Source organism: Canis aureus, chromosome 21 (genome assembly GCF_053574225.1).
Source record: "Canis aureus isolate CA01 chromosome 21, VMU_Caureus_v.1.0, whole genome shotgun sequence".
NCBI lineage: Eukaryota > Metazoa > Chordata > Mammalia > Carnivora > Canidae > Canis > Canis aureus.
This window is the reverse complement of record NC_135631.1, coordinates 44,790,883-44,800,745: the sequence shown is the minus strand read 5'-3', so window position 1 is coordinate 44,800,745 and position 9,863 is coordinate 44,790,883. Positions and strand designations below refer to the sequence as shown.

General features: G+C 39.0%; 1 gene segment (V, D, J or C); it reads left to right on the top strand.

The window, feature by feature from the left end:
* LOC144293013 (T-cell receptor gamma chain C region 5/10-13-like) overlaps positions 1–9,863 on the top strand; it is a 44,538-nt gene that overhangs the window by 9,389 nt on the left and 25,286 nt on the right.

Here is a 9,863-nt window from a genome sequence, read left to right as displayed (position 1 = left end):
CAATAATGTGAGCTATCAGTGCTTTGAAAAATGAAGAAAAGAAGATCTCTATTTTCTGAAAGTATTTAAAATAAGGAATAAAAGATATATTCTGTCTCTTTTTTGTGCCCTGTTTGAAATAATTAGTGAGGAGCAAAGACATTTTCCCACAAAGAATGTGTTTAAAGTGGCCATTTATCTCCTTGCTTTGCTCCAGCATCTGAAACCTTCCTCTATGCCCGGGGAGTTTCCCACCTTATGAGTCTCAGTGAGAGAATGAATTCACTCCCAGTAGAGGAAGGAAAAAAATCAGATACTGTCTGTCAGCCTTCCTTGAGCTCAAGTCAGGTAGAAAGTGTGGGCTTCCCCAATTAGACACGATCCCCACAACTATCAACTCCTCAACAACACACACAGAGAGACACACAGAGACACACACGTACATATGCACACGCACTCACAGAAGGACACACACACACACGCAGGCACACAGATACACATACATACACTCACATGCACACAGGGTCTGGAAGGAAATGCCTCATAGCAATGGCAGAGCAGGGGACCTCCCTCCTGAGTGGCCCTGTGTCTCCTCTCCCTCTCCTCTTTCTCATTCCCAGGAGGCACTTTCCTGTGGAAAAAGAGTCAGTCTTCTTAGTTGTAGGACATTAGCCTTCTGGTCTACCACCCTCCAATACTCAACATTCAACTGTGGGGATCACTTCAGAAATGATATTTATGGAAATCAGGGGAAAATAGAGCCGCTGCTTCAGGAGAAAACAGCCATTCTGTCTTCTTCCCCTCTTTTCTCCTCAGGAAAGACCCAAGCTGGAGTTCCCATTAGCTGCACATGGCATGTGACAGGGCCACACGTAAGTTTTAGGCAGAACTGCTTCAAGTTTTAATACATGCAATTGTTTAGAGAAAAACATACAGAATCATAAAGGGCAGGCAAAGAAGCTTAGCTTAAGAAATGATGAGTAAAAAAGGATGAGGAAAATCAATCCAGAAAAATAAATACTAATAACATGTAGCTGATTTTTCAGGTGACTACTTCAAAATGGTCATGAAATATTTTCACAATGGAAGTTAATGGAAATAATAATGGTTCAAAGTATGGGAACATTAAATTTCAGACAGGATAGGAATAGTAATAATATGTAATTCTTCTCAAAAATTTCCTATATTCCAAAACCTGTGCTAGAGGTTGCAATAAGACAGAAATAGTCTCAGTATTTAATGTGCACTAACTTCTGAGACAGAATTGTTTTCACATCCATATTCAGGTGAGGATTTTGAGACAGAAAGAAATTAAGAAATTTGCACAGATTCAGGCAGCTAGCTGAGTGAGAGAGATAAACGGTCCATAACTTCAGATGCAAAAAATGCTCCAAGGACATGGGGAGTTGCTCAGAATATGAATAATACTGCACCTGTGACTCATCAAAGTATTTGTGATACGCAAAATAATATTTATGTCTGTGTATCTGCAAAGAAGAAATCTAGAACTCCATACACCATAATGGAGAGAGTTGTTGGACACGGAGAACTCCTTATGGGGATTTTTATCTTCATCTTTATCCTTTTTCTCTGAGTTTTTTCAAGGAAGATCTTTCCCCACATACCCTTAACACTGTGACATTCCTTGAGTCATTAATCACTCTTTTCTACCTCTCCGTCTTGATCTATGAAATTAAAAATATAGGCCTCCAGAAAATGTGATTTCTGAGAAGATGGAAAAGGTGAAGAATGTTTAGGAAAAAAGTCTATCAATTAAAAAATACTCATTAAATATTAGTTCATTTTTTTGGAGGGGGAAGGGAGAGACAGAGGGAGAGAGAGAGAATCCTAAGCAGGACCACATTCAGCACAAGCCCAATGTGGGGCTCAATCTCATGAACCTGAAATAATTACCTGAGCAGAAATCAAGAGACAGACACCCAGACACTCCAAATATTTACTCTTCTGGAAGTCAATATTTATTAAACATGCAATATTTTAAAATATTATATTGAGAAAGTACATTCATAAACAGCTCCTGGCAAGTAGAAACTGTTCTCATTTCCACAGAAATCAGGACTAAACCACTAAACCACTTCACTACAGGACAATACAAGGAATAAGATATTGTCCCCTAAGTGGAGACAGAACAGATAGTGAACATTAACTGACAAATCCTTACAATGTACTCAAGCACAAGTATAGGACCTGATCTCAGAGAATAAGTAAATGCCCTTTTTTAATTATTCATTGATTTTTCAACATAAAACATGGAAAAGTCTATTTCTAACCATAGAATCTGCAGTGGGCATCTGTGGGAATACAGATCTCTCCTTGCAACTTTCCTATATGAGCTACTCACCTTAAGGATAAATTCCTCTCACCAGTGAGAATGGGGCAAATTAACAAGGCAGGAAACAACAAATGTTGGAGAGGATGCGGAGAAAAGGGAACCCTCTTACACTGTTGGTGGGAATGTGAACTGGTGCAGCCACTCTGGAAAACTGTGTGGAGGTTCCTCAAAGAGTTAAAAATAGACCTGCCCTACGACCCAGCAATTGCACTGTTGGGGATTTACCCCAAAGATAAAGATGCAGTGAAACGCCGGGACACCTGCACCCCGATGTTTATAGCAGCAATGGCCACGATAGCCAAACTGTGGAAGGAGCCTCGGTGTCCAACGAAAGATGAGTGGATAAAGAAGATGTGGTTTATGTATACAATGGAATATTACTCAGCTATTAGAAATGACAAATACCCACCATTTGCTTCCACGTGGATGGAACTGGAGGGTATTATGCTGAGTGAAGTAAGTCAATTGGAGAAGGACAAACATTATATGTTCTCATTCATTTGGGGAATATAAATAGTAGTGAAAGGGAATATAAGGGAAGGGAGAAGAAATGTGTGGGAAATACCAGAAAGGGAGACAGAACGTAAAGACTGCTAACTCTGGGAAACGAACTAAGGGTGGTAGAAGGGGAGGAGGGCGGGGGGTGGGAGTGAATGGGTGACGGGCACTGGGGGTTATTCTGTATGTTAGTAAATTGAACACCAATAAAAAATTTAAAAAAGGATAAATTCTCCAATGAACATCAACATATTCATTCACTCTGTCCCCTAGTTAAAGGCCCTAAAGTCTAGTGTTCAACTTTGAGATCTCCTCAGGGGAAAGAGGGATTTGCAGACCAGGCACATACAAGAGATGGAATTCCATGGGATCCTTCAGCCTTTCTCTCACCTCAGTTGGGCTCATGTTCTTTATGGTCATTTTAACCTACACTGTTCATGACCTTGACTATTTCTCTGTGGGGAGACCCTTGCTTTCTTGAGCCTGATCAGAACCTTCCTAGTCCCTTATAGTTTTTTTTTTTTTTTTTATGGAGGAAAATTGGAGGCCAGGATCTGAGTGGAACACCTGATGAGAAAGATCAAACTTTTCCAAAAGGAATGCATGGCAAGTGTGGATTCTGCTTCTGAATATCTCTTTGCTACATTACTATTTTGGTTCTCAAAATATCTTTACTAAATGCATTGTCTCGTGTCATGTATGGAAGAGAAGTGTACTTCGTACCATAGTGTCTTCTTTTTTTTTTTTAATTTATTTTTTATTGGTGTTCAATTTACTAACATACAGAATAACACCCAGTGCCCGTCACCCATTCACTCCCACCCCCCGCCCTCCTCCCCTTCTACCACCCCTAGTTCGTTTCCCAGAGTTAGGAGTCTTTACGTTCTGTCTCCCTTTCTGATATTTCCCACACATTTCTTCTCCCTTCCCTTATATTCCCTTTCACTATTATTTATATTCCCCAAATGAATGAGAACATATAATGTTTGTCCTTCTCCGACTGACTTACTTCACTCAGCATAATACCCTCCAGTTCCATCCACGTTGAAGCAAATGGTGGGTATTTGTCATTTCTAACAGCTGAGTAATATTCCATTGTATACATAAACCACATCTTCTTTATCCATTCATCTTTCGTTGGACACCGAGGCTCCTTCCACAGTTTGGCTATCGGACACCTGCACCCCGATGTTTATAGCAGCAATGGCCACGATAGCCATAGTGTCTTCTGATAACAGTCCTGATGAGACAAGTTAGATAAATTTTTCAATATGAGACTTAGAAAAGTTAGTGAAAAGTTTAATGTTAAAATAATGAAGAGAGGCAAATGTTTTATTCTTCATTCAAAAGTCAGAATACATGAGGCCTTTAACCAGCATTTTAAGATTGATTAATAAAAGGGAAAATGTTTACCTCAAAAATGAAAAAATATTAAAGTTCATACTCCTACATTATATCTCAACTACATCCATGTCTTTCTTAGTGAAAGAAAGAATATGAAAATAAATATTCAAGTTTTAAGATACCATTTGTCAGACAGACAGGATGGGCTTCTCTTCCTTACTTATTTATTGATTTTATACATTTGAAATAAAAGTAGGAACAAGAATTTTTACAATGAAAGTATTTCAGAAAGTCATTTTTTCTTCCTTTTCAATAATAATAAAAATACATCTTGAAAACTTTAGAAAGGGCATAAAACTGCCATGCACAAAATCTAATTTATGTTTATTATCATTTATCAGGTGCATTTATTTTATGCTCATTCTCATTTTTGAACTGATAATGTAACTTTGTCAATTTTGATAGATATTTCTTTCATCAGTCATAGATGTAAAACCTGGGACAAAAAGAGATTAAATACCTCAGTTCACATCCAAAGGGGTAAGTAATATAAGGAGGTGTTAATTTTCATAGGCCATTAGTATTGATTTTTCATGAAAAGTTGGCAAGATCCTGATAAATTTTCAATAGATGAAGTTAACTAAATGGGCTAAATGGTAGAGGAAGCTGATTATTATACATATTCAGGAAAAATACTATTCTCATAGATCATTTAAATACCTAGAATATTGCTCACAGTAATAATTTAACCAAAAGAAGAGAATGTTTCAAATATGCAAATCTCACTTAAAATATATATTTATATATAAAATACCAAGCAATCCTAATTTTAGTCACAAATACATAGAGAAAATTCAAAGTAAAAGTAAAAGATAGGTGCCTTATATCATCATTTTTATGTCTCATTTTATGTGGATTTTCTTTACTTTATTTATACATGTTGTCATATTTACCGGATGGGTGTCTTTTCATGAGTTATGTCTCACTGCCACCATCCTCGTTTGTAAAATGGAGATTAATCATAACAGGAATCACATGGGACTGCGAGAGGAGTAAAAAATAATTCAAGTCCACAATGCACATTAGATGTTTAATAATTGTAAAGTGAATCATTACATAATACTCATAACATTGCTTTGAAAGTGATCCTACATGTGACATCATGCTCATGAGGCAGTTGCAAGGCTCAGGGTGAATGGAAGCTGGTTTCCAGAGACTGCTTTGACCCATGTATCCCTAGCAGCTGTGGTCTACTCCCTTCTTGGAGGAACCTGATTATAAATGAAATTTGATCTTTGAGCCCTATTTGCTCGTGGCATTTCAATCTACTTTTAAAAAACAAAACAAAACAAAAAAACCTCCAGTTCTTGTGCACATGGCATATTCAGTAATGTCAAAGAGATATTTCAGGGTCTGATTTTGTTCTGTTGTGCTGTGTGACAGAAGAGTAGAGTCAGTTTCCCATCTGAGTCCCCAATAACAGCAAATCAGAGACACACAGACATAAGGGCTGAGTCCAGCAGACCTGTCCCCATATTACTGAGCAGTGTTTCCGTAGTGTGGGATTCCTGTAGTATGTGAATGTGTGAGTGGGTTTGAGAAATATCCTGACTCACCCTATACAGATACGTTTACCAGGAATTTATTTTCAGATTGAGAATCCTCTTACCGCATCTGCCCAGCACTCATGAGACACAGAAAGCCCTAGACTTGCTCAGATCTGTGACAGATCGAGAAGAACTCCAGGGAACTATCTAAGCCACCACTTCTTCTAAGAACCCAGAACCAGTCCCGCCCTCCTGCAGCTGTCCTGACAAGTCTTGTTAACAGGCACCTCACTTCTTACCTTATTGATGGAGAGCCTGCCAAGCCAGAAAAATGCCACTTCTGGAAGTAGTCATCTTCTCAACCCTCTGGGCTTATGAGCTGTCCCCCAGGCACTTCAGTCTACAGAAGAGACTCAGGAAATTCTTTCTTGTTGCCTTTTTCCATATCATTTGCTCATGTGAATTTCTCTTCGTTGTTTGCAGTTGGCCTTGGGCGGATAAAGATGGAACACCTGAAATATCATTTTCTAGAGCAAGAGATGAGCGTGCCCACATATCATAAAAGGTTTCCCTTAGGACATTAACAAAGGAGCCATTCACTGGTACTGACAGATACCAGATCAGGGATAAAATATCTAAAATTTTCTCAACAAAGCTTCCATATGGTCACTTAAGTGGGAAGAACCATAAGCTTCCATGACAACCTTGACAATAAATATCTTAAGGAAACAACATGAGGCTGTGAACTACTGTGGCTGCTGGATTTGTATCCACAGCATTAGAGTTGCCCATAGAAGCTGCACAAGAACTATCTTCAGGTCTGGCCCACCCACATTCTACTCAATATGGGCAACCACAGAGGCTACACAGCTGGGTGCTCAGCCTGAGACTCTCCCTCTGCAGTATTTCTTGAGTTTTGCAGGGAGACATTGCAGATCCTGTTTGCACAGTGGGCCCCACGGGTTATCAGCAATTATGGTACAAAGTAAGCAGTTTGACCAATTCCCACTAAATTAGACTGTCTGAAAATACAAATGGAATGGTTCAAAGGAATATTCATTTGTCTGTTAATGCACTGTGGAGAGGGATTTCTAGTGCCTGAATAGTGCAAAGAAAGAGAGGAAAGGGATATACAGATTACATAATTATTCCTTATTACTACTTTGTAATTTCATTGATGGATATTACATTTTTTCAGAGGTAGAATGATCAGTCAAACATAAAAATTCCATGCATTGATTACCATTCTGTGGCCAGACTGAAGGAATCTACAGATTGCTTTATCCCTACGTAAATGGCAGCTATTTGGGTAATGGAGAAACCAAGGTGTAAATCCCGAATGCATCACTCTCGCTCCACATTCAGGGTCAATACTAGGAACCAAAAAACCATTACTGATTGAAACAGGCCCTGGAGCACATCAGGTGGCTGCCACATGGTGGTTATGCCTCTAAGACATTGTTCTCAGGATTCTGTAAAGAAAACTAAAAATGTCTATATGATTCAGTTGATTAAAAGAAGAATAACGTATGCTCTCTTTATCTGTAAAGACAAGTTTGCAAAGTCCTTTCACAAATTAACAAATTAAAAATCATGATTGAGAATAAAATCCTATAATTAGTACCTGATGGTCACCAGGTTTCAAAATAGATGGACACACAAGTAATGGGTGAAATTACAAAACCTCCTCCCCCCCCCAAAAAAAAAAAAAAAAAACTCCTCCCTCACCTCCTTATAGTTCACTTTCAGATGTTGAAAAGCTTGAAACTTTGACAACGTGGGGATCTGAACACATAATCACCATGCCTGCAGTTCATTTCTGGTGCCTGATATCATGACAACAGCTTCATTCTATTTCTCATTCTAAGAATGAGGTGGTGCCTTCTCCAATTGACTTATTTCACTCAGCATAATACCCTCCAGTTCCATCCACGTGGAAGCAAATGGTGGGTATTTGTCGTTTCTAATGGCTGAGTAATATTCCATTGTATACATAAACCACATCTTCTTTATCCATTCATCTTTCAATGGACACCAAGGCTCCTTCCACAGTTTGGCTATTGTGGACGTTGTTGCTATAAACATCGGGGTGTAGGTGTCCCGGTGTTTCATTGCATCTGTATCTTTGGGGTAAATCCCCAACAGTGCAATTGCTGGGTGGTAGGGCAGATATATTTTTAACTCTTTGAGGAACCTCCACACAGTGTTCCAGAGTGGCTGCACCAGTTCACATTCCCACCAACAGTGCAGGAGGGTTCCCCTTTCTCCGCATCCTCTCCAACATTTGTGGTTTCCTGCCTTGTTAATTTTCTCCATTCTCACTGGTGTGAGGTGGTATCTCATTGTGGTTTGGATTTGTATTTCCCTGATGGCCACTGATGCGGAGCATTTCCTCATGTGCTTGTTGGCCATGTCTATGTCTTCCTCTGTGAGATTTCTGTTCATGTCTTTTTCCCATTTCATGATTGGATTGTTTGTTTCTTTGCTGTTGAGTTTATTAAGTTCTTTATAGATCTTGGAAACTAGTCCTTTATCTGATACGTCATTTGCAAATATCTTTTCCCATTCTGTAGGTTGTCTTTGAGTCTTGTTGATGGTATCTTTTGCTTTGCAAAAGCTTCTTATCTTGATGAAGTCCCAATAGTTCATTTTTGTTTTTGTTTCTATTGCCTTCATGGATGAATCTTGCAAGAAGTTACTGTGGCCAAGTTCAAAAAGGGTGTTGCCTGTGTTCTCCTCTAGGATTTTGATGGAATCTTGTCTCACATTAAGATATTTCATCCATTTTGAGTTTATCTTTATGTATGGTGCAAGAGAGTGGTCTAGTTTCATTCTTCTGCATGTGGATGTCCAATTTTCCCAGCACCATTTATTGAAGAGACTGTCTTTTTTCCAGTGGATAGTCTTTCCTCCTTTGTCGAATATTAGTTGACCATAAAGTTGAGGGTCCACTTCTGGATTCTCTATTCTGTTCCAATGATCTGTGTCTGTTTTTGTGCCAGTATCATACTGTCTTGATGACCACAGCTTCGTAGTACAACCTGAAATCTGGCATTGTGATGCCCCCAGCTATGGTTTTCTTTTTTAAAATTCCCCTGGCTATTCGGGGTCTTTTCTGATTCCACACAAATCTTAAAATAATTTGTTCTAACTCTCTAAGAAAGTCCATGGTATTTTGATAGGGATTGCATTGAACATGTAAATTGCCTGGGTAGCATTGGCATTTTCACAATATTAATTCTGCCAATCCATGAGCATGGAATATTTTTCCATCTCTTTGTGTCTTCCTCAATTTCTTTCAGAAGTGTTATATAGTTTTTAGAGTATAGGTCCTTTACCTCTTTGGTTAGGTTTATTCCTAGGTATCTTATGCTTTTATGTGCAAGCATTATATGGTCTCATTCATTTGGGGAATATAAAAAAATAGTGAAAGGGAATAAAGGGGAAAGGAGAAAAAATGAATGGGAAATATCAGAAAGGGAGACAGAACATGAAAGACTCCTAACTCTGGGAAATGAACTAGGGGTGGTGGAAGGGAAGGTGGGCGGGGGGTGGGGGTGACTGGGTGACGGGCACTGAGGTGGGCACTTGATGGGATGAGCACTGAGTGTTATGCTATATGTTGGCAAATTGAACACCAATAAAAAATAAATTTATAACAAAAAAAAAAGACTCGTGTGGTGTTATCAAATGTAAGGGTTTCATGAAAACAGAATGAATCCATGCCACAGCAGTTTCAGGACCTTCCCAGGGGCAAATGCAGGTTCTTGTGTCCTATACCCTGTCCATCATGATTCCTAAGTGGAGTGGGTCCCCGCAGGTGGAACCTGAGGGCCTGGGTCTCAATAGGGCCTCACCAATACTCTAAGACATCTAAGACACAAAATTAAGGAGACCCTAATGAAATATGGGGTCAGAGAATAATGAATCCTCTAAGAAATTAATGAATGAAAAGAGGGATTAAAGTTCTCACAGCGTCTGTGCTAAATATATTACACAAGTTATTTTATTTAATCCTCCAAAGAGCAATGTAGAATGGATTGAATTGGCCACAGGGGAGATGGGGCCACCTTGATTTGTCAACACACGACAACCATGAAACACTACAAGGGTGAATTGGTCGGAAAGGACAAACTTACCTA